Source organism: Rhinoderma darwinii, chromosome 5 (assembly GCF_050947455.1).
Source record: "Rhinoderma darwinii isolate aRhiDar2 chromosome 5, aRhiDar2.hap1, whole genome shotgun sequence".
NCBI lineage: Eukaryota > Metazoa > Chordata > Amphibia > Anura > Rhinodermatidae > Rhinoderma > Rhinoderma darwinii.
Window position 1 is genome coordinate 124,039,133 of NC_134691.1, and position 25,132 is coordinate 124,064,264.

At 41.8% G+C, this 25,132-nt stretch overlaps 1 protein-coding gene and 1 long non-coding RNA gene across 2 annotated transcripts in view; both read left to right on the plus strand.

Annotated features, from left to right (window-relative positions):
* The window catches only part of DOK6 (docking protein 6), a 600,408-nt gene that overhangs the window by 521,921 nt on the left and 53,355 nt on the right, over positions 1-25,132 (plus strand). The gene's annotated exons all lie outside the window — the stretch shown is intronic.
* LOC142652708 (uncharacterized) overlaps positions 5,805-25,132 on the plus strand; it is a 31,632-nt gene continuing 12,304 nt past the window's right edge. The window contains exons 1-2 of the long non-coding RNA XR_012847895.1: positions 5,805-5,922; positions 6,109-6,202. This is a non-coding gene — a long non-coding RNA (uncharacterized LOC142652708). The remainder of the gene's footprint in view (positions 5,923-6,108; positions 6,203-25,132) is intronic.

Genomic DNA, 25,132 nt, shown 5'->3' on the forward strand with positions numbered 1-25,132 from the left:
GCTATCTACAGAGGGGGCTGTATGGCGCTATCTACAGAGGGGGCTGTATGGCGCTATCTACAGAGGGGGCTGTATGGCGCTATCTACAGAGGGGGCTGTATGGTTCTATCTACAGAGGGGGCTGTATGACGCTATCTACAGAGGGAGCTGTATGGCGCTATCTACAGAGGGGGCTGTATGGCGCTATCTACAGGGGGGGTCTGTAGGGAACGCCATACAGCCCCACCCTGTAGGGAACCCCATACAGCCCCCCCCTGTAGGGAACGCCATACAGCCCCCCCTGTAGGGAACGCCATACAGCCCCCCCTGTAGGGAACGCCATACAGCCCCCCCTGTAGGGAACGCTATACAGCGTCCCAAACCCCCCAAAAAAATGCGACCTACAGTGTGAAAAGACACAGGATAGGGGATACATGTGTGATCGCTGGCACTGATAGGGAGAACGGGGGACTGAAAGTCCCCTGAAGTTCTCCATGACTAACCCCTGACTTCCGGCGTCTGCGCAGCTCAATAAAAATGGATAGAGCGCTGGTCACGCATGCGCACAAGCGCGACCGGCGCTCCATTCATTTCTACGGAGCTGCCGACACAGACCCCGGAAGTCCGAGGTTTGTGATGGAGAACTTCAGGGGACTTTCAGTCCCCCGTTCTCCCTATCAGTGGCAGCGATCACACATGTATACCCTATCCTGTGGATAGGGGATACATGTCTTTTGTTTAATGGCAGAGCGGGGAGATACCTCCCTGCTCTGCCGTAATGTTCAGTGGCGTCGCGCTGTAGCAGCCATAGCGGCTGCTAGCGGAGCCTCCGGCCATGGTGGGGGCCCGTGCCGGCAGGCGACATGGACCCCCCCATGCTATAGCGGTAGTTACGCCACTGAATATGTTGTATAAAATAGCATTTGATTGGAATATGCTGATTATTGAAAAATATGCAGTGTATGCAGGAAACTGTTGCTGGAAAGTCAGTGGTGTTAACTTTACATTAGAATAACATCAAATCATTGCATATTCTCCATACACAGAAAATTGAGTCATCTCCCACAAGTATGAATGATGCCTTAGACAGTATTTACACACACTGTTTTCTAAGTGTTTCTATTGTAACATTTACAGAACTGATATCCATAAGATTATGTGCTCCTGAGATATGGGAGCCAAAAATAAAAGAGGTTCTTGATCATTGCCTTGTGTAAACAGGGCAACGATCAGCCGATGAACAGTTCATCGGCTTATTGTACCATTTATGCAGCCTAAAATATTATCGTTGTCGGCAGCACATCTCCCTGCCGACATGATAGAAATGTATGGGGACAAGCAATCGGAGTGACGAGCGCTCGTCCCCATACATTACTGATAATAGCTCCTTGTGAGAGGTGGAAATGAGAGCCGATCAACAAGCTATCTCGTTGATCAGTGCTCGTTTACAAGGGCCCTCATCGGGCCTACGTAATAGGACCCTAATGCAAACCTCTTGAGTTCAGAGAAACTGAGTAACAAGTTTGTTACCTGAGCCTAGATCTAATTGAGATATAGATAGCACGCTGTAAATAAGTCTGAAAAATTTCCAAATAAAGGTGTTCATCCCAAGCACATGCAGTAAGCATGCATTGTAGTCAAGCTATGGAGAAAGCCAGGACATTACTCGATTGTATATGTAGATATATTAGTAGTATGAAAAAAGAGGTTATATTTCCACTTTATAGGTCACCAGTGAGACCTTACTATGTAGATATATTAGTAGTATGAAAAAGGAGGTTATATTTCCACTTTATAGGTCACCAGTAAGACCTTACTTTGAGTACTGTGTACAGTTCTGGAGACCCTATTTCAAGAAAGACATCAATAAAATTGAATATTTTTTTAAGAGGAGGGAAAAACAATGGTTCATGGGCTGCATAACAAAACATATTAGGAAAGACAGTAAGGAATATGGACAGTCACGTCACTAAAGCTTTCCAACGTATATGTTAAATAACATATGCTGCGCGGTATGAAATAGCACAGTCTACTACGCTATTACAGCCTTAAAAAAAAGTCATACTGATGTATACCGGTCCGACGGAGGCCGAAAGGCTAATAGTGCCCTATGGACATGTTTATTGTGTACATTGGGAACTTTTTCATAGCTCTGCAATGTCTGCACCAGCAATTTAGCTTCCAAATACACTATTTGGCTAGGTTTATGACATTATTATGCTTCTTGGTCACTTTGGGTAGACAGCTTAGCAAAATTGATAATACAATGTTTACTTCCTTAACTTTTATATTATCTCAACATATGCTGAGATGTGTGGCACGGGATACACAGCATTTAAAAAAAAACATGATTTTGCGAAACTCTATCACAAGAGGTCTATGCTTTATGTGTCTATGTGTGGCCACCCTGTGGTATGAATTGCAGCCCATTAAGGGTTTTGCTAGCATGTCGCGATATTGTATTTAATTGGTTTAATGAGAAATTGGAGTACTTAACCAAATTGAAGCAAAGGTGAGGATGGAAACATCTGTAAATTTTGATTCGAATTACAACAAAAAGTATAATACATGGTGTGCACCCTAATTTATTATGTGTTAGAACACTTTTTACACTTACAGCTGTGAAAATACTAGAATAAAGGGGAGTCTAGAAAAAAGGGGATGGCTAAGAGAAGGTATAAAATGTGCCAAATTTATTAAAGACGTGCACCATTCCTTGCACCAAATTGTTGGTGTAAAGTACAGTAGGCCAGCACTGACGTGGCGTAAGAAAGTGAAATTTGTTTAATATGCCTAAAAAATAGTTAAATGTCCCCCAATCTGTTACTAGGTTAGTACCTTACAAAGCTATTTCAGCAATAAATGGGGAGTATTTTATGATTTTACTGGAAATCTATGATTAGCAGCACGTTCTAGAGACTTTTCTATGTACAGTTGCTTAAACAAAATAATGTCTTATGTTTGGCTTAGCTGATATTTTTCTTCCAATTTCATAAAATGTGTAGACAGCATTTATTACATTTGACTGCCTACTTTACTGATGTTCTATAGTTCATAAACAGAGGAGCACCGCAGTTGACAGAGTCATAACATTTGAATATATTACTCTCAGTGCACTTTAATAAGATTAGCACCTTGGTACAGTAAATCCAGCCATACTTTTCATTGCCAATGATAGGATCTATCCGTTCCTTAAAATGAACATAGTAAAATGTTTCATAGATTGCAGAAGACGTCCTGTTATCTATTCATTTTCTTCCTTGTCACTTTAAAATATTTGAAGCTAATTAAAATGTGGCAAAATCAGGGCAGACAAAAGTTCAATGTTCATGCAGTCTCATCAAATGATAGGATTATTATCCATTTGAATTAAGTAAAAAGTCAGAAAGTATTTTCAGGGATTGTGTCATAAAAGGTTTTTTTACATCAAATACATAAAATGATCCTGCCAGCTTGGCAACAGATTTCTGCTGAATGAACTAAATTGTAATGATTGTTGTCACTATAAAGACCCTGTAATAGATGTTTCCAAGTAGTTATTTTCTATCTGCTGTGAACTATTAACATTATTCCTTCTAAATCAGTACATCTCCATATTCCATTTGCTTATTCTGCAGCAATTTCGTGTCATTGTGTTGCAAAAGATCACCTGTTTACAGCTTACATGGTTATTATCTATTCACATCCTAAAATATCCCACTTCTCTGTATACCCTTGATTATATTCTTTCTAAGATGTTAATAGACATGATCCATACCATCATTTTCAGACACTGTTAATCCTATAGAAGTCGCCCTCCTGAAACAAATTCTCTTACTACCTGAAGGAAATGGTGCAGTTAATATGCTTCTTCCAAAAATTCACTCTGTAGCCCATCATTGATATATGTGTGTGTATCAAGTCAATCATTTTGGTTTATTTACTTGAGGAGACCTATTAAAATTATGTAGCATCCATTTAGACAAAGTTGAAAGAGGAGCACCCCTTTAAGGACACAGACAATTCAGTTGCAGTCGAATAGATAACTTTATTTGTAAACACAGTTGCACAACCTTTCTGAGTGGTCCTAAAACCTGGGCTGGGGATATTGACCAGATGGGAATCCCCAAGCTGGGTAGCACCAAAGTGACTGTCGGCTTACTGTCTGATTTACTGTGCCGCTATGGGTCCCAAAGTGGCTACTCTCTACCAGAGCCTGCCCTGCCTTCTCACAACTCACAGGGTTGCACCAGTCATTAACTAAAGAAATTACTCTGCGTATCCACGGGCCCCTGTGGCTATTACACAACTACCTTTCACGGAATACCTGACCAACCAAGGCCGCGAGCGTACAACATACATGTTGCATAATACTCTACATTGGAGTACGTGCCGAGGCCACAGAGTGACAAACACAGTTCTAGTCCTAGTTCCTTTTTCGAAATGGGGTACCGTCTCTTTAAAGGACCCCTGAAGACAAATTTCAGCAATAGTACAATAGTAACTTCAACACAGGATTTCTAACACTTACAGAGCAAAATGCAATACTTGGATTTTCACTCTGATACGCAGTAGGAGGAATAACTCACTTTAACTTGGTTTGAACTATTCCCTCTTTGCCTGTCTCTCTTTGTACCACCAGTCCACTGACTCTGCTGCACTTAGAGGAATAGGCCTCTGTCTCCGAATGCTCCAACTCTGGTCTGTCACTCCCACCGCTGACCTGGTAATGGCTCCCACATTTTGTTTGTCTCTGACATCAGCTGCACATGGCCAGCTGCCAGCATATCCAAGCAGCAGGTTCTTCTGGCATCACACGCAGTTTCCCCAGCTCATTCCCCTTTTTCCTTCTATATGCCCTCCTTTGTGTCCCACCCTATGCAGGCACACCATGGTACAGCAATCAGTGGCGTAACACTGCACCAACATCAGCATCAAGCAGATGCTATACTCTGTTTCCTGGCAACCAGTGACGCTGCCAGGGTCTGGTAGCAGCCCGCTGAACGTTGGCAAGAGAAGACAGATGGAAACCACCACAGGGGAAGACACCACAGGGACAAAAGGTGGAAGCACACAAAATGGCGACAGAGGACAAGACATCAACACTTACCAAGGGAATAATGTCTGCCTCTCCCCCCATGCCAGCAGCAGCTCCTCCTCCTCTTTCTCACAACAGACTTCAATACATCTAAAATTAAAATAAAAACGACTTCGCAAATAGTCCCGATTAAAAATATACGATTTTACACGTATGGTTCCTACAAAAAAAATGTATCTCCATGGTTACAGACTACAAGCAAACCCTGTGTAGTCTGATCTCGCAGATGTATTTTACTCTGTACTGTATCCCACCTTTTATTGTGATTTACAAAGAGTAGAAGGTGTGAGGGAGTAACACTTTATTGCAGGATCAAACACAGAACAGTAGGATTTTTTTAAGCAAGACCATTTACAAACTTTTTTTATTCCAGCATTTTATGCATTGACATAGTAAAAAAAAATAGAATTGGTTGCAAAAGAGTTGAATTCTAGGAAATTAACTCCCTCTTCCTATATGCTATTAATGTTTGCTAATAGGAGGAGCTGCAGTAGACCAGCTTATTTATTGCTGAAACGGTCGCTGTATACTTATCTCTCCATGGCTTCTTCTGGTTCCTGGCCTGCTGCAGCATCCCTCCATCACTCTAGGCTGATGGCGCTCTCGATCGCTGCCCCTCTCTTCCTGCACTACCTCTTTCCAATATGCTCCTTTAAGGGTCGCATAAATATTAATTGTCATTAATGTTTCATAAATAGGAGGAGCTCCAGAACAGCAGCTTCTTCATTGTTGCAACGGTCGCCGCTTACGGTGGCCGCCGTATACTTTTCTCTCCACGGCGTCCTCTGGCTCCTGGCCGCTGCAGAATCCCTCCATCACTCTGGGCTGGTCGCACCCTCCATTGTCCTTCCTGCACTCCCTAGTGTGTAAGAGCTAACCTAACTATTCTTAAAGGAACAGTGCGTGCCTAATTATCCACCCAGCTTTCCCAGAGTTTAAAGGGATCCTCCCAGGTTTAATTCATTTCCTGAGAAATTTGGTTCCTCCTGACTTGCTAGTGATTCTCTGCTGATCGTTTGTTTGAAGATTCCTGTTTTTTACTTTATTTGTAGCTTTGACTATCTTTGCCTGCTGCCTATCATGACCACTTGCTAGTCTCCTGTGATGGACCTCTGCTGCCTGCCCTGACCTTTTGCTTGACCAACAGTGAGTGCCCGTTTGTCGCCTGCCCTGATCTTTTCTATACCTGACCCTGCATACTGTTTGCCGATTTTAGTACCACATCTGTTTACGTTGTCTGTCACCAAGGGCAACTACTCTGGGGGCAGCAACCTGGGGTTCCCCAGCAGCAAAGCCCAGATCCCTGTATAGGAGTTAGAGTGAATACCTGGGGTCCCCTTAGACTCAGCTCTCTGGTTTAGCACTATGTCAAACCCCATGTTTAAACAATAATGGCCTTTTCTAAGGAGGAGCCATCAGTGTCGGACTGGAGCATCTTGGGCCCACTAGAGAAAATCATTCTTGGGGCCCACCCATTAGCTATATAGAAATAATACAGGACCCCTCTTTATTGTGCCGTAAAACATGTTTATATTGTTGCGCAGTAAAACAGCATAAAACCTTTTACCATTGACTGTGCTAGAATAAACCAGTAAATAAATAATCAAATGGACAGCATGGGGCAGCGGGTTTTAGGGAAAACCAGTCACCAGATTGCCAGGCAAGGCATTAGTTGAGGATTTGTGGGGGCGACTCCATGTTGTCCGTTTAATTTATTAATTTCGTGAACACATGATAGGCTTAGATCCAGGGCTCCAGCAGACAGTATCATACGTGATAGGCTTAGATCCAGGGCTCCAGCAGACAGTATCACACGTAATAGGCTTAGATCCAGGGCTCCAGCAGACAGTATCACACGTGATAGGCTTAGATCCAGGGCTCCAGCAGACAGTATCACACATGATAGGCTTAGATCCAGGGCTCCAGCAGACAGTATCACAGGTGATAGGCTTAGATCCAGGGCTCCTGCAGACAGTATCACACGTGATAGGCTTAGATATAGTGCCCCAGCAGTCAGTATCCATATACTTAATCTCCCCGCTCCTGGAGTCTCTCTCTTGACTCCTCTGCACCACGTATACAACGTTCTGACGATCAACTGTGTCAGAACCCAGCACTGCACCCGGAGCCGAAGAGGACCTAATTCAGTTGCATGGAGGGTATGTACATAGATGTGGAGGTGCAGGTGTGTGGCCCAGAGCATGGGTCCCGCTTGCTCTCCCTAAAAGACAGCCATGTGGAGGAGAGATGCGGGTGTACTGCGCCAAAACAAGTTTTAATCTGTTTTTAAAGGTTTCTTTCTCTGTGCTGAAGTCTGCACTGGTGCGATCTTCACCCCTTCAAGCACTGCTCACTAGCTATCCGTTTGATGTGACATGCTGTTCCAAGGGGCCAATTTAGGATAAAGTACAAACAATGGTACCACACACTATCAATAACATATGTAGAAAATGTAGAATGAAATCAAACGCCAGACCCCAAAATTAATTCAAATCAGATTTGTGGGGGTGGCATCTGCTGGTGTCCCTTTCATTTTACACAAGTAGAAAGGAGAGGCAGCGCTCCAGTTGAAAATTAACATATGAGAGAAAGTCTCATGGAGAAAAAATGAAGAATTACAGGATAATTAACCCCTTCCCTCCGCAGCCATTTTTCAGATATTCACTTTTGTGTTATCCTTCCCACCTTTCAAAAGCCATAACTTTTTTATTAGGGTATGTTCACACACTTAACCAAAAACGTCTCAAAATACGGAGTTGTTTTCTGAGAAAACAGCCTCTGATTTTCAGGCGTTTTTGAAGCTGAAAATTAAGCTTCTTTCAATTTGGAGCTTCTTTTGAGGCATTTTTTTAGGTGTTTTTCATAGTGTTCAATGGAAAATCAGCTCCAAAAAATGCCTCAAGAAGTGACATACTACCTCGTTCACACAGAGTTTTTTGCAGGAGGAAAATTCTGCCTCAAAATTCCGTTTGGGATTTTGAGGCAGATTTTGTCCTTCCTGCAAATCGTTTGCCGTGATTTTCACGGCGTTTTTCGCTGCCTTTTTCGCCTGCGGCCATTGAGTGCTACGGGCAAAAAACTCAGCGAAATATGCTTTCTCTGCCTCCCATTGATGTCAATGGGAGGTCAGAGGCGAAAATGCGCGAAGATAGGGCATGTCCCTTCTTTCTCCCGCGAGGCGGTTTTACTGCTCGCGGGAGAAAACCGCCCCCGCCTCCCATTGAAATCAAGGGGAGGCATTTTCGGCTGGTTTTTGACAAGTTTTGCGGAGCGGTTTCTGCTCCAAAAAGCTCATCAAAATACTCTGTGTGAACAGGGCCTTACGGAGCATTTTTTACGCTCCGTTTTTTAAAACAGCGGCGTAAAAAGACGCCCCGTATGAACTAAATGCTGTTTTTCCCATTGATTTCAATGGGCAGATGTTTGTAGATATTCAGCTTCTGTTTTTTCAGGCGTTTTTCGAGACGTAAACGCCCCGAAGTACGACTGAAAACACTGCGTGTGAACATACCCTCATTCTGTCAATACAGCTATTTGAGGGCTTGTTTTGTGCGGGACAAGTTGTAGATTTTTAAGGCACCATATTATTATTATTGTACCATATAATGTACTGGGAAAAAATTATGGGATGGAATGGCAAAAAACAACAGTGATTTCTCCATTTTTGGGAGGTTTGGTTTTTATGGTGTTCAACGTGCAGTAAAAATTACATGCTAACTTTATTCTACGGGTCAATACGATTACGGCGATACCAAATTGATATAGTTTTTTTATGTTTACTACTTTTACAAGGGAAAAACTAATTGTTATAAATAAAAAATAGTATTGTGTCGCCACGTTCTGAGAGCCAGAAGTTTTATTTTTTACGTAGATTGAGAGCTATGAGGGATTGTTTTTTGCAGGTCGAGCTGTAGTGTTTATTGGTACCATTTTGGGGTACATGAGACTTTTTACACCGTTCACTGTGCAGATTAAATAATGTTATATTGTAATAGTTCAGACTTTTACGGTGATACCACTAATCTTAATGTTTTTTTTTTACATTGCTTTAGGGGGAAAATGGGAAAAGGTTTTTTTCTTGAAGTTTTAATATATATATATTTTTTTATGAAACAAAGACTTTTATTTAATTGTCTAACTTTTTTATACTAGTTTCCCTAGGGCAATTGAACAAGCGATCGTTGGATCGCTTACACAATAAATTATTGCAATATATTAGTATTGCAGTATATTGTGCTTCTGACATGCACCTAATAAGTTCTGCATCCGGGGGACCGATGGCACGTGAGAGGGGGCCACCCCTGAACACTACTTATAGGGGCTGTATGAAAAACCGCCCCATGCCCGGACAACCCCTTCAAGGGAGCTCCATATCACAAATTTGCTGACTGAGGGCCCCCTTTCCCACCTGTGATGGGGAGGGGGCCCTCAGTCAGCTTATGGGTGATGGTGAGCTCACTTAATAGAAAGTGTATGGGTGCGAATAGTGGGTTCCCTCAGATAATATAGAGCACATTAGGGGCTAGTCCACCTGTGGCGTAAATACTGCACATTTTCTGCAATGTATTTAGTTGCGGAAAATCTGCAGCATAATACAGTAGCAGAGGAGTGGATGAGATTTCAATTCTCATCCACATGCTGTGTATGTGATATGTGGAGATGCCGCACACAAATTGATCCGCAGTGTGTTTTTTTTAAGCCGCAGCATGTCAATAGTGGTTGCGGAATCGCCGGTAGTTTGTTGCAGGTTTTAGATCTCCATTGAATTCAATGGGGAAAACCCGCAACAAACAGTCAAGTGTTGAGACTTTTGAAGCGGAATCGCAGTGATTACGCCGCAAAAATCGCAACTGTGATCGCAATGAGGTCACGTTACGCCTTGATCTCCATGCAGGTTCAAATCAGGTGGGGGGGGGGGGGTGCGAGCTCGGAGAAGCAACAGATACACTGAGACGTTTCTCAAGGTAAAAATCCTTCTGACTTTATTTAACCACAGTGCTCGTATTTATAGCATCAGACGAACAAAGAACATTCCATAACATATGAGTCATCTGTATATTCAATCCTTACATCCTTCTTTCCCATAAAACTCATTGGCGGAGCACCAGGTATTCCCTTAGGTTTCCTTTATGCTTAGGGGGGTGGTCAAGTGATTGACCACCATCTGTTTGCAATTTCAAGGGACGGCAAAGCAGCTGCAAACTATTTCCTCTCTTAACCTTTCTAAAATATTCATTCTATTGTAACACATGTTCTCCTTTATAACCTTTCACTCCTTGGAGCCCCAGATACATTATACATATATTTATACCATAACAATCCCTCCTTTTGTGATTTTACCAACACCTAAATTCCAATGCTACTTCTATCTCCTGATAGCAAGGCTTCGCTCCATTTCTTCACTTGATTCACACAGGTATGTAGGTGGGGTAATCTCACAACACTCTTTCATCATAATGTATAGGCCTCTGACTGAATGCTTCCCTTATTTTGCAAAATGTATAACAATTGAAACATGTAAGCAATATAAACAATATTATGAAACATATCAAGGGTTGGAATAACACATGCAGTATCTTAGTGGCAGTGGGGGAAAATCCTGTAAATATGTCATACCAGTGATGGGCACTAGCATCTTTTATTGCTGACGATAAATTTATTACTTCCTTAGCTGCTATTGTAGCCAATATTTTCACTTTACTTAGAGTTACATTATGGGCTGCTATCAATTTCTTTACGTCTTTAGACTTTTGTAACACTTGTTTTAACTCTTCCAGTGGCAAACTAAAATTTCCATAGGGCAAAGGTTCAGGTACCCATACAGTGGACATTATTTCTTCTAAAGTAGGCAGGAACACTATAGTTTGGTTCCCCCAAGTCAAATGCGTCACATTGTATAGACATCCTGAAAATGGTCCTATGAGATTAAACTGGCTAAGGGTCTGCTTGTCGTTAGTTATTAAACATACATGCTGTGGACCTACTTCAATATAAACCTGTAGGTTAGCTTCTGGGATTATAGTGAGTGCGCATACATTATCCTGGTGCTGCATTAGACAGGGTTCATATATCCCTGACTGTTCATTACATACATATCCTTGCTCTGTTAACTGGCACAAATCTATATTCCTTGTCTTATTTTGAGAATCTATGTGTGTTCCTTTCATTTCCGGCATCCAATATTGTCCTAATAATGTCACCGGATCAATCATTACCATTGGCATAACAATAAATTTGCATAATAGAGTAGGATTTTTCACATGAAATGCTATTAGTCTTCCTGCACACCATTTAGGTGTACACTCAGTATACTCAGGCTGTAACAATAACCACGTATCATTTCTCTCTCCTATGGGCAGAATGTCTGTCCATTGCCTAACATGACTACTAAACAATTTATTCTTAAAATGATTCATCTGTTCTTATTGCCACATCGTTTTAAGCGTACATACTGTCCAATTTACAAAAGTTGATACATTCTGTAATGTTCTATATTCGGTTAGCATACTTTCATTAAAAACATTTAGGAACAGTTCATCTATAGCTAACCCTTTCTGCTGTAAGTCAAAGGTAGTAGGTAACCATGACGCACCTATCCTTAATGCAGTAGATGTGTCGTCTCCCACTGAGTTTAATTTGTTCATAACTGTTTCTAACTGTATACCATTCAATACTCCTAATCCCGTTCCTACCCCTCCTCATAGCGGGTCATACCATTCTCTTTTTTGTCTATGACAGCTGGGGGATTCAGGGAAGGAAATATTGAAGTGTACATTCTTTTTCTGCTGTTGGGTTACAGCGCTCTTACAAGTGTGTGGGATTCTTTCCAGACTTTGTACTGTTATATGTGGCTTAAAACTATCTCTTAAAATTGTTATCAAGAATACAAAATATATTCTATTTCTTATTTCGCTATTATTCATACATAATATCATCCCATCAGTTTCTTTTATTACAATCGTAGAGTTGAGCCTCTCCTTGTTGCATCTTTCATAAGTCTTATTTATCATTTTGTTTCTATTTTTACTGGTTGTATATTTCTATAGCTACTGTAAATCTGGTTCATAACAACAAAACAACAGCCGTCTCTTCTTGTATGCTAATGTTGGCTGTTTTGTCTATGTGAAGGTACACAGTCCCTCCATGTGGTCCTTTTCTCCAAGTCCCTTCGGTTGTAGTCACATTTGTAGTATAACACGAGGCATTGGCCTTACAGGTGTAGTTACCCTGCTTTCTATCCACTGTGGCATTCGCCCACCCTGTCCTGAACTGTTCCAGTGATTCTGTACTGATTACGTGTACAGGAGTAGCAGTTCTGCCTTTTTGTATAAGAGCACACGCAACAACCGCCGCAACAACCGCAAAGATCTTCATTCTTCTGGCTGAAGAACCTTTTTACAATGACTTGCTTGAATCCAGCTTGCCTTTCCTTCGAGCTTCACTGAGGTGCTTGTAACGAGTAGGACTTGAAAAGGACCATCAAACCTTGGGTCTAGACTTTTCCTCACGTGTCTTTTGACAACGACCCAATCTGCTGGTTCTAGCTTATGCGTCCCTTCAACTGAATCAGGATCTGGAATGGAAGCAAAAACTTGTGCATGCACCTTGGTCAATTGTTTGTTCAGCGTTGATACATAATCTGTTAGTCTACCATACTGCATTTGGAGCACCTGTGGAAAATAACATCCTAATCTGGGAGCCGACCCAAATAACATCTCATATGGGCTGAGACCTGTTCTTTTTGTGGGCGTATATCTTACTGAGAACAAGGCTAATGGTAGACACTCGGTCCATGGTTTCCCGGTTTCTACCATTGCTTTTTGGATTTTCAATTTGAGAGTCCCATTTAGTCTCTCAACCTTCCCACTACTTTGTGGATGGTATGGTGTATGTAGGGCTTGACTTATGCCTAGAGCTGACAACACATGGTTCATGATTTCACCCGTAAAATGAGTTCCTCTGTCGCTCTCGATCACCTCTGGAACTCCATATCTGCACACCACCTCGTTGATCAGTTTCATTGCTGTGGCTACGGCTGTAGCTTTGGTTACTGGAAAAGCTTCTGGCCATCCTGAAAAGAGATCAATACAAACAAGCACATACTCATAGGTACCGACTTTTGGTAATTGAATATAGTCTATCTGTAGTCTCTGGAACGGATATATAGGTCTGGGTGTGTGCTTCTGTGGTACTTTTACAGTTCTTCCAATATTATGTGTTGCACAGATCATGCATCCTTGTGTAAAACTGCTGGCCATCACACTAAACCCTGGAGCATACCAGGTTTTGTTAACCAAGTCCATCATTGCCGTTTTTGACTGGTGTGTCTCTCCATGTGTTATCTGGGCCATCATTGGGAACATTGTCTTAGGCAGGCACAGTTTATTCTTGCATTGCCAGAGGCCATCTTTTCGTAGCGTTGCTCCTTGAAGTTTTTGCAGTAGTTCCGGGCTTACAGCTGGTCTTGTTTCCTCTGGATCTTTTATCTGACATACGGCTGCTAACACGGGTAGCTTCTGTGCTGCTTGCTTTGCTGCTTCGTCTGCCAGGGCATTTCCCCTTGCTTCTGGTGTGTTGGCCGTAGTGTGAGCTTTTATCTTTATTACTGCTACCTCAGTGGGTAACATCAGGGTCTCCATCAAGTATTTTACAAAGTCTGCATTCTTTACAGGTGTACCTGCAGAGGTCAAAAATTGTCTTGCCCTCCATATGGGGCCATAATCGTGTGCAATCCCAAAAGCATATCGAGAGTCAGTGTATATATTTGCTGTCTTTCCTTCTGCATGTTGGCATGCTGCTGCCAGGGCCTTAAGCTCCGCTTCTTGTGCTGAGCGGGACGCTGGTAAGGAGGCTGCTTCTAGGACTACATCTTCGGTGGTTACTGCATATCCTGTAAGAAAAGATCCTTCTACACAATACCTTGAACCATCCACAAAGAGTATTAGGTCTGGGTTTTGGAGTGGGGTATCTTTCACATGTGCAAAGCCCACTGTTTCCTGGGCCATAAGGGCCATACAATCATGTTCATCAGTTTCAGGCAAAAATTGTGACCATACTTTACCTACGTCTTCTCCCCCTTGCTCCAAAGGCAGTAAGGTAGCTGGGTTCAATGTAGTACAGCGGTGTAAAGTAACCTGCTCAGGAAGAAGAAGAGCACAGGTTAATCTCAAATGTCTTGCAGTGGACAAATGCTTAGGTTGTACTTGAGTAAGAATAGCAGTAATATCATGTGGTACAAAAACTTGGACTGGAAATGCCAGAACCAAATCTGAGGCTTTGTTTAACATTGAATTTACAGCAATAATAGCTCTCACACATGATGGGGAACCTCGGGCCACAGGGTCTAGTCTAGCTGAATAATATGCTACCGGGCGCTGCTGTGGTCCATGACTTTGTGTGAGAACTGCAGTGGCATGTCCATTTTGTTCAGTACAGTACAAAGTATATGCTTGGACGTATGCTTGCGTAGAGGTACTCCATGGATTGGTGTCACAAGCCGCTACCAAACACAACTCCTCCTCATTCAGCTGATAATCCAGAATACTTTGAGAATCTCACTTTTATCAGGTTCTGCAAATACTTGATTAATACAAAAACAAATAAAAATAAAACATTCCCAAAAACTTTACATCAAATTAACAATGTCCAGACAAGTTTTGTTTTGCCTTCTCCCTCATCTAAATCCATAAAGACTCGTGTGAGTGACGTCACATCGCCTCCTGTGTAACTTTGCTGGAGGGGGATGGTCTCTTACACATAAACCACAATTGTACCTGATCAGTTCCTTCACCCTTCCCCCCTTTGTGGACTCTGCGAGAGTAATGTAGCAGAGTTCAAAACTACATCTCAACATAACACTAGTTTAACCCCTTGTAATGTGCAACAGCCTGAAACAAAAATGACTTTTTCCTGCCGAAAATACATTTGATCTTTACAATGACATAACTCATGTGTGAAATCAAAAATAGAACAATTGTAGTTAGTTATTCAACAAAACAGAAAATATTATCTCTGATAACATTAATTACTGCAAACCAATAAACAGTATAACGGTGGGGGCACATACATTTTCAAACCCCCCGTGTCTCACAGTATCTGTAGTTTAATACATCTGAATTATCAAAACACATGAAATCTGATCACATCATAACACATAAATATCGTAACTTTTATAACCAACAGCGCATGCGCAAAAGAGAAGAAATTTATTTCGGTTTGTAGACATTACTGATATATATATATATATATATATCTCAGCAGTGCATATTGAGATCCCTTTGTCTCATCAGCCCTGCAGACTGCACCCAGTCAGCCCCCCTCCTCCTCCTCCCAAACACAGCACACTATAGGGGGGAGGGGGGTCACAAACTCACAGCTTCTCACAACTTCTCACAATCTTAACACTTTCAATGCCTGCAAAGCAACATACGTATCTGCAATCATTCATCACACTATTGTATAGGAATTATCTACGTTAATGTTTAACCGTACAATCTGTCGGCCACCATCTCTATATTATGATTACGTGTTGTTTCATCAGTGAACTAGACTGGAACTTCTGTAAATAGAAAAAAAACACTACAAATGACAAAATTAACAAGGTGATTATTTCATACTGATTTGGATGGGCCGGGCGTGGCCACATCAGGGGCAGGGGGGGGGCAGCCTCTCCCATTGGAAACAGTGCGCAGGGGGTTTCCCACCAAGAATGAGGACACACTCAACATGAGGTACGGACGCCATTACCGGGCGTCGGCTGGTCCTGTTTTCTAATACATACAATACATTTCTTATTCCTAACTTCCTCTTCTGCAAATCCCTCTAAAGCATTTTCCATCAACTTTCTACCTTCCAACTTCCCTTTGTTCTCCAGATTACCTTTTGCCCAATCTGCGGCTTGGAGCCGCCCTCCTCTTTTTCCCTCTGCCAGTTTACATGCCTTGATCAGGGCAAGCAACTCTGCACTCTGTGCAGAATGTATGACAGGATCAAGGGTCTCATAATATAAGACAGAGGTGTCTGGTGGTTTGGCTGTGAAGGACTGCTTATACATTATTACATTTATCACTTTTCCTGATTCAATCTACAAAATGACACAAAGTCATACAAAATATCTATATCAGCATTTAATGTTGTGTCCATTCATTTCAAGAACAAGATTACATTTCTTATCTCACTAGCAGCTGTTCTTCACCTCCCCCTTCTCTTATCACACTAGTTGATTCTAAATTATACCATATGGGAATTTACTATAAGGTCATTTGCAACATTAAAACAACTACTACTTCTATAACTTCCTTTGCTTTAAACTTTTCTTTATAAAATATGAATTTCCTCTGACAACCTCCTGCACTTTTACTTCAGTGTATTAACATTACATACATTTGTAGGCTCTTTGTTGCTTTCTAAAAGATGCTACAATCCATCTACTCCAATCTGCTTTGTCATTTGGCTCAGTGATTCTGGATTTACAATCCCCTAGTAAACTTACACCATTTTAACCGGTGCTTGCTCACCCATATGCCATACCTCAAAATTCATCTTCTCCTGTGGGGTCAGAGAAGCCTGCGGACGCCCTACTCTGTAATCTGGTGATCGGCCAGACTCTCGTTTGCCGTGACTGTTGCCCATAGCCCTGCTATGATGGAGGGGACTCATACCCTTCTCTCTCAGTTTTTATCTTCACTAACAAACACTATGGCTATTGGCTGTTAGGGAAAGTCCCACACTACGTATCTCCTACGTACACTCTGTATACACTATCCAACTGAGCCAAATTACAACCAACTAAACAATAATCCCACAAAGGATCTGCTCATTATATCATCTATATTTTTCATGATCTAATCTTCCCGCTTTTCCCATTCCACATGCCTTCATTAACTGATTCGTTCCTTGCGTTGCCTTTTTACCTTCTCTTTCCGCCACTACCTGTTTGGCTGTCAGTCCTTGTGGGTGCTCATCTCGTAATAGGAACACCAAGTTCCCCATTGTTCACTAGTTATAAGTGGTCGCCTATGGGCAGACCCTAAGTTATGTAGGGGGTAATTTTCCTGATAGGTGAATTTCTTTCTCACCTATTTTAGACAGTTACTTATCCCCTCGAAACTTCTTAATAGGAACACCAAGTTCCTCATCTTGTGACTGTAAGTGGTGGCCTTTTTTGGCACACCCTAAGTAATTCAAGGGGTAGTTTTCCTGATAAACAAATTTCTTTCTTGCCTATTTTCGACAGTTACTTATCCCCTTGATACTTCTTATTTTGTTACAGATTTTAGCTACTGACAGATGAATTTCTTTCTCATCTATTTTAGACAGTTCTAGTTTCCGTACTTACTTTTCTACTCTGGCCAGAGAATCTTCCCCTTTCACAGTCCTTTTATAACTAGCTTACTTTCCTCGTCTGAGACACCACTCGAGTACGTGCCCTCCGCACCATAAGAATATTCCTAATCCAAATAACAAGGCAAACGTAAAATCAAGCTGTTCTTTTGACATGCCGGATTATCAGATTGCACAAAATTCTGGAATTTTGAGCTGAAAATCAGTGCATGATAATCTCTGCAAGTACCTCAATGCTGTACACACATTTTCGGCATTTTTCCGGATTATCAGATTGCACAAAATTTTCGATTTCCGGGCTTAAATTTAGCCTATCATAATCCCCGTAGTCACCTGAAGCATGTACACATGTTTCTGGTAATTTGCCGGATTATCGGAAGTTTTTTCCAAAAACAATTTCCTTATTCTAAAATGCATTTGTGACACAAAACTGGGTTTCTACAACATTCATACAAATACTGCCATGGAGATCAGGCACTTTATCCTGAGGGTAGGATTACATATAGACTTGACCAGATTTTTACACTAAAAATACCCTCATGTGGCCCCTCTATCCCTCAGGAGTACTACCGGGAAGGTGACCTACCAGACAGGAAGGTGCAGAGCAGAGTTTGTAAGAATTAAGTCTTCTTACCTTGCTGCAGCAGTGGTCTGCACGTTCCTTCGTCCGTGAGGTCGCCATTCAAGTCCCGGGAGATCCCCTAGGTGGGGTGCCGTCCTTCTGGTCAAGTCCCTGTTTCGGGCGCCAATTTCTGTGATCGCAATGAGGTCACGTTACGCCTTGATCTCCATGCAGGTTCAAATCAGGGGGGGGGGGTGCGAGCTCGGAGAAGCAACAGATACACTGAGACGTTTCTCAAGGTAAAAATCCTTCTGACTTTATTTAACCACAGTGCTCGTATTTATAGCATCAGACGAACAAAGAACATTCCATAACATATGAGTCATCTGTATATTCAATCCTTACATCCTTCTTTCCCATAAAACTCATTGGCGGAGCACCAGGTATTCCCTTAGGTTTCCTTTATGCTTAGGGGGTGGTCAAGTGATTGACCACCATCTGTTTGCAATTTCAAGGGACGGCAAAGCAGCTGCAAACTATTTCCTCTCTTAACCTTTCTAAAATATTCATTCTATTGTAACACATGTTCTCCTTTATAACCTTTCACTCCTTGGAGCCCCAGATACATTATACATATATTTATACCATAACACAACTTATAAAAAAAATTAAAAATCTTATACTTACCTCTGACGTTCTATAGGCCGGGCTCCTGGGATGATGTGTCATCGCATGTTACTCATGCAGCCAATCACAGGCTGTAGCAGTGATCACATAGGGATGAAACCCTGGAGGCTGGCTAATTCTGCACAATTTGGTGCGGTTTTTCACCCCGGAATTCCGTACGGTCACCAGGGGGATACGCTGTGTACCTTTTACACAGCATATCCACCCTTTGTGAACGTACCCTAATATCCCTTAGAAAATATGACGTTTGTTGTGGGGGGGTTGTAGTAAGCTGGGGGATGGAGGGGTTATAGTGGGCTGGGGAGAGGGTGTTGTAGAGGGCTGGGGGGGTTGGTAGGGGAGGGGATGGTTGTAGTGGGATAGGGGGGGTTGTGTGGGGGGCTCCATACACTGCTTGAGGCCCACCACTTCAGAGCAGGGCATAGTGCAGCCATTTATAATGAATAAATGCTGATGAATCACCTATTGCAGGAAATGGAGTCCTTCCTGACTCCTGCGCGGCACCACCAGACTGCACTGACTTGAGCAGTTAAGTCGGGGGGCGGAGCAGAAACAAGCATAGCACTGTTTGGCTAAAGATAAGTCAACCAGTGCGATGCTTAAAAGCAGAGTTTATAGCCGCACGTAGCGGTACACAGTAGCCAGGGAAAACACAGTTACAGGCGCAAGCATCTCCCAGCTTGGCCGACTCCCGGTGCCACTGAGATGCTGATTCATCCACAACCAGCAGGATGCAACCATTTCATTGGTCGGAGCCTGGGCCACCGGAGGAGTCCTCCGGTGGGCCAGTCCGAATCTGGATGTCATCCAAGTTTTTGGTTTCTGAGAACTTCCATTCCTCATAACTCCTCTCCATTTTTCTATTAGCAGTTTAATGTAAAGAGGGGCCCAAAAAATTGGAAAAGAGATCCTTGTCCCTTTTTCAATATTAGCAACTAAGTTCAAGAACAAGGTTATGGTCTTCATTCTGTCCTGTATGACATTTGCTCCGTTTCTTGGTCTTTTGGCACTCCATTATCCACTACTTCTCGTGCATTATTAATTTCTCTCCATAACTCATAGACATGGAATTTAGATTGCAGTCCCAAAAGAGATGCAACTTGAATGTAATTGTGTCCTATTTTAAATTCCCATTTTTTTATGAACTCCTTCAACTTTAATTAATTGTAATTATGCTTTATTTAGTTAAAATGTAACACATGGAAAATCTGGCAACTTTTCCATTAACAAGTGTTTTAACAAATGTCATTGATCTCTGTTGCGCAGGAACTAAAGGTTTATTAGATCCTATTTCACTAAACATAAGCATTTACTGTAACTTTTTGTGAAGGACTCTAAATTCATTTGTAGTTATAGGAATTCAATACATAATTTCTACTTCTTGGTTAATATTTCATTTTCTCTTAACCTCTCTGGATTTATGATGTTATTACTCTGCTTATTTTCTGCCCTTTAACCGTGTGATTTTAGATTGTGACATTTTATATTGTAATTCATTTTCTTCACCCCATCCCCTGTATTGCTACATGATTCTAGTTCAATACTCAAACATCTTTTAGAATTTTAAAGCTCAAATAAATTGCTAGAACTTTCACTGCTTTTCTGTTTAGATAATCACTAACAATGCATTAAAATCCTAACAGTACAGTAGCAGGGTGGAAATCAACTTACTGTATAAAAAACACTAGCTGATGTCTGGAGAGTCTTTGCTGGTCTACCATAGATCAGGTTTGATTCTAATTAGGTTTAGGTGATTGGTGAAATTATACTTTTGAAAAAGTTTTCCCAAGGCAAGGCTGACAAAATGTATCACCTTCTTGGATGTGCATCCATTGGATTTAAGCCTTCATGATCTCTAGTAATTTAGGGTCTTGGACAGGGGCAGACATGGACAGTATAGGGCCACTGTGCAACAACAGTAGATTAGACTATTAGTCCTCTGCCAGGAATTAGTAGAACTTAGAAAGAAAACGAATATAACCAAGAAGTACAGACAAATGCAACTTTTTATTCAACCAGTGTGCTTCTGTAGGGGTTAAGTAGGTGGGTGAGAGTGGGAGTTACTGGGTTATTTAGGCAGTGGGGGGGGGGTTGGGCTGGGATAAAATAAAAGATTTGGTTATTATATATTGGTCAATTTAATGAATAACAGTATTAAAGGAGAAACAGAAAGAAAGGATTTGTTACATGTTATACATCAGTAGTCTGTGCAGAGGTCTATGAATGTCCAATTCACTTCTATATAGGTAATAGTCTCTTTTTTGGTTCAGATATAGACAGTATAAGCTCCACAATAAGATAGATAGATAGATAGATAGATAGATAGATAGATAGATAGATAGATAGATAGATAGATAGATAGATAGATAGACGAATAGATCCAGCAGCACCGGTATAGTGTGGGTGCAAGCCAACGAGAGCAGACGAAGATCCCAATTGTATATGGTACAAAAAATAGGCAGCACTCCGTTCAAGTAAAGGTGAAAAAGAGGGTACTTTATTGTCCCATAAACAGCAACGTTTCAGCTCCTTCCACTGGAGCCTTTCTCAAGCAACTAACATGTGAGTGATACAGTGTATAAATCCTAGTGTCAATCAACAATCAATAAAAGAGCAATAAGGTCAGAGCATATAAAAATACATTAATAAAAAAGGAAATTTCAAAGCAACACACATCATTACAAAAAGTGCAAACACGTCATGTACAATTAATATGGATACTAAAAAGTACAGAATCTCAAAGCAGCAATCTCTTTAAAGTATCCAATGTATACAAGTGGGAACATCTGTGAAGTGCATATGTGCATAATATAAATAATTAAAAACGGAGATCACCTCATCAAGCCTCCTCATCACGGCGCCGCCAATAAGGAAATCAGAGAGCGCAACTGCGTATGCGTGAAGAATTAAAACGCGTCTAGGGCATCAGAGATATCTGAATGACGGCTGCGCATGCGCCCAACATCCAGGACGCAGACGCGGCCATCTTACATGTGGGAACAACAGGGAAATCGTGTTGAATGTGACGTAAGAACAATAATATATCAATAATTTCCATAAATAGATCCCTTAAAGTGCATGTGCAGTGTACATATGTAGTGTACCTAAAGATTATAAAAAGAAAGGAAAACGGGTGTACCGCGTAGTGAGCATGTAAGTCTGAACACAGACAGCGACCTCTACAGTAAATAAAACAGAATGCAAGTGTCAGCTAAATTAAGAATGGTAAATGGAAATTAAAGAGAAAGACAGATTGATTTGACTGTATCCTTCTGTCAAAATAGGGCACAGGGAGTACAGGCACCAAAGATACAAAATGCATCTATGTGCTGCAATGTAACCCCAAAATCCTATATATATATAAATTGTTTATAATAGTCTGTCCAAAAAATAACTGCAATTGTAGAAAGAAAAAAAGGGACAAAAGAGCGAGCACCCACTATGTGAGACCCAAATAGAACTGGTATAAATAGATAATAAAACCATTAAAAAATATCTCATATGATGCCCAAAGACACAATACATCATAGAAAATTTTGAGAAAAATGCTTAGTTTATTATATAGAAATTCGTGATGACTTGTAACTCCAGAGGTGATCTTCAACATAACATGAGAGAATCTGAAAAACAAATAAAATATCTGTAAATATTAAAAAATATCATGTATGTATACCAATGAAAAAACATCAAGTACTAACATGGATACATCCGAGAAAAGGAAAAGGCCAATATCCTTCACACTAGGTAACTAAGAGAAAAATCTACATTAAGACTAGAGATGAGCGAACTTATGAAAAGTTTGGTTCGGCTAGTTCGAAGGATACAGTCAAATTAATCTGTCTTTCTCTTTAATTTCCATTTACCATTCTTAATTTAGCTGACACTTGCATTCTGTTTTATTTACTGTAGAGGTCGCTGTCTGTGTTCAGACTTACATTCTCACTACGCGGTACACCCGTTTTCCTTTCTTTTTATAATCTTTAGGTACACTACATATGTACACTGCACATGCACTTTAAGGGATCTATTTATGGAAATTATTGATATATTATTGTTCTTACGTCACATTCAACACGATTTCCCTGTTGTTCCCACATGTAAGATGGCCGCGTCTGCATCCTGGATGTTGGGCGTCATTCAGATATCTCTGATGCCCTAGACGCGTTTTAATTCTTCACGCATGCGCAGTTGCGCTCTCTGATTTCCTTAATGGCGGCGCCGCGATGAGGAGGCTTGATGAGTTGATCTCCGTTTTTAATTATTTATATTATGCACATATGCACTTCACAGATGTTCCCACTTGTATACATTGGGACTTTAAAGAGATTGCTGCTTTGAGATTCTGTACTTTTTAGTATCCATATTAATTGTACATGACGTGTTTGCACTTTTTGTAATGATGTGTGTTGCTTTGAAATTTCCTTTTTTATTCATGTATTTTTATATGCTCTGACCTTATTGCTCTTTTATTGATTGTTGATTGACACTAGGATTTATACACTGTATCAATCACATGTTAGTTGCTTGAGAAAGGCTCCAGTGGAAGGAGCTGAAACGTTGCTGTTTATGGGACAATAAAGTACCCTCTTTTTCACCTTTACTTGAACGGAGTGCTGCCTATTTTTTGTACCATAGATAGATAGATAGATAGCAGAGGCGTAGCTAGGTTCTCCAGCACCCGGGGCAAAGATTCAGTTTGGCGCCCCCCCCCCAACCTCTTTCCCGACATCTCCTTCCCCCTCGCCGTGTTTGTTTTCTTTACCAATCGACGTGTCATTTCTTTTCCACATTTCTTTTTATGTAACGCGAGCATAAAAACATTTGTACATTTTACAAGCAATATAGTTCTATACACAACACCAGAATAGTGCTTAGTACATAAACACAGCCCCAGAACCAAGCTCAGTACATATATACAGCACCAGCACAAATACAGGTCAATTTAGTGCAACCCCTGCTGTATAGGTGTGTACGGCGTAAAGCTACAGCTCCCAGCATGGCGCGAACAATGGTAAGGATATGCTGGGAGATGCTGTTTCACAAAAATAAATCCTATCAATCATACCACCATCTCGCTGCAGATCATACAGTGACTACAGTGCTGATTAGAGGCAGAATGAAGATTTACATTAAGTGACTCACCGGTGACGTCTCAGATTCTAGTTATTTTTCTCCATCCGGTCCAGACCTCTATGATGAATTCTCCCGGTCACAGCCCATTTCTGCAGTTTGCCGCTCACATGTCTTCAGCTTCTCACTTTTCCAACCTTTCTGCACCTATAAATAAAGATAAAGCTATCATTATACCACACACTACGCCCCTAAATATAATAGCACCATACACTGTACCTCTAATTATAATAGCACCACACACCGTGTCCCACACACACACACTGTGCCCCCTGTAGATAGTGCCTGCCATAGAGCCCCCTGTAGATAGTGCCCCTATATAGCCCACCCCTGTATATAGTGTCCCACAAATAACTCCCCCTATAGTGCTCTACAGATAGCCCACCCCTGTATAAAGCCCCTGTAGATATAGCCCAGCCCTGTATATAGTGCTCCACGTATAGCTCAACCCTGTATATAGCCCCCTGTATATATAGCCCACCCCTGTATATAGTGCTCCACAGCGAGCCCACCCCTGTATATAGCCCCCATGTAGATATAGCTCATCCCTGTATATAGCCCCCCTGTAGATATAGCCTACCCCTGTATATAGTGCTCCACAGATAGCCCAACCCTGTATGTAGCCCCCCTGTAGATATAGCCCACCCCTGTATATAGTGCTCCACATATAGTCCACCCCTGTATATAGTGCTCCACATATAGTCCACCCCTGTATATAGTGTTTCACAGATAGCCCACCCCTGTATATAGCACCCCTGTACATATAGTCCACCCCTGTATATAGTGCTCCACTAGATAGCCCACCCCTGTATGTACGATATACAGGGGTGGGCTCTCTGTGGAGCACTATATACAGGGGTGGACTATATGTACAGGGGGGCTATATACAGGGGTGGGCTTTCTGTGGAGCACTATAGGGGGAGCTATTTGTGGGCTACTATATACAGGGGTGGGCTATATCTACAGGGGGACTATCTACAGTGGTGGGCTATATCTACAGGGGTGGGCTATATCTACAGGGGTGGGCTATATCTACAGTCGTGGGCTATATCTACAGGGGTGGGCTATATCTACAGGAGTGGGCTATATCTACAGGGGTGGGCTATCTCTACAGGGGTGGGCTATATCTACAAGGGGACTATATACAGGGGGGCTATATACTATATAGCCCCCCCTGTAGCTATAGCCCACCCCTGTATATGGTGCTCCATAGATAGCCCATTCCAGTATATAGCCCCCTGTAGATAGACACCCCCCGTAGATAAAGTCCCCCCGTAGATAAAGCCCCCCCCCATGTAGACAAAGTCCCCCCTCCGTAGATAAAGCTCCCCGTGTAGACAAAGTCCCCCCTCCGT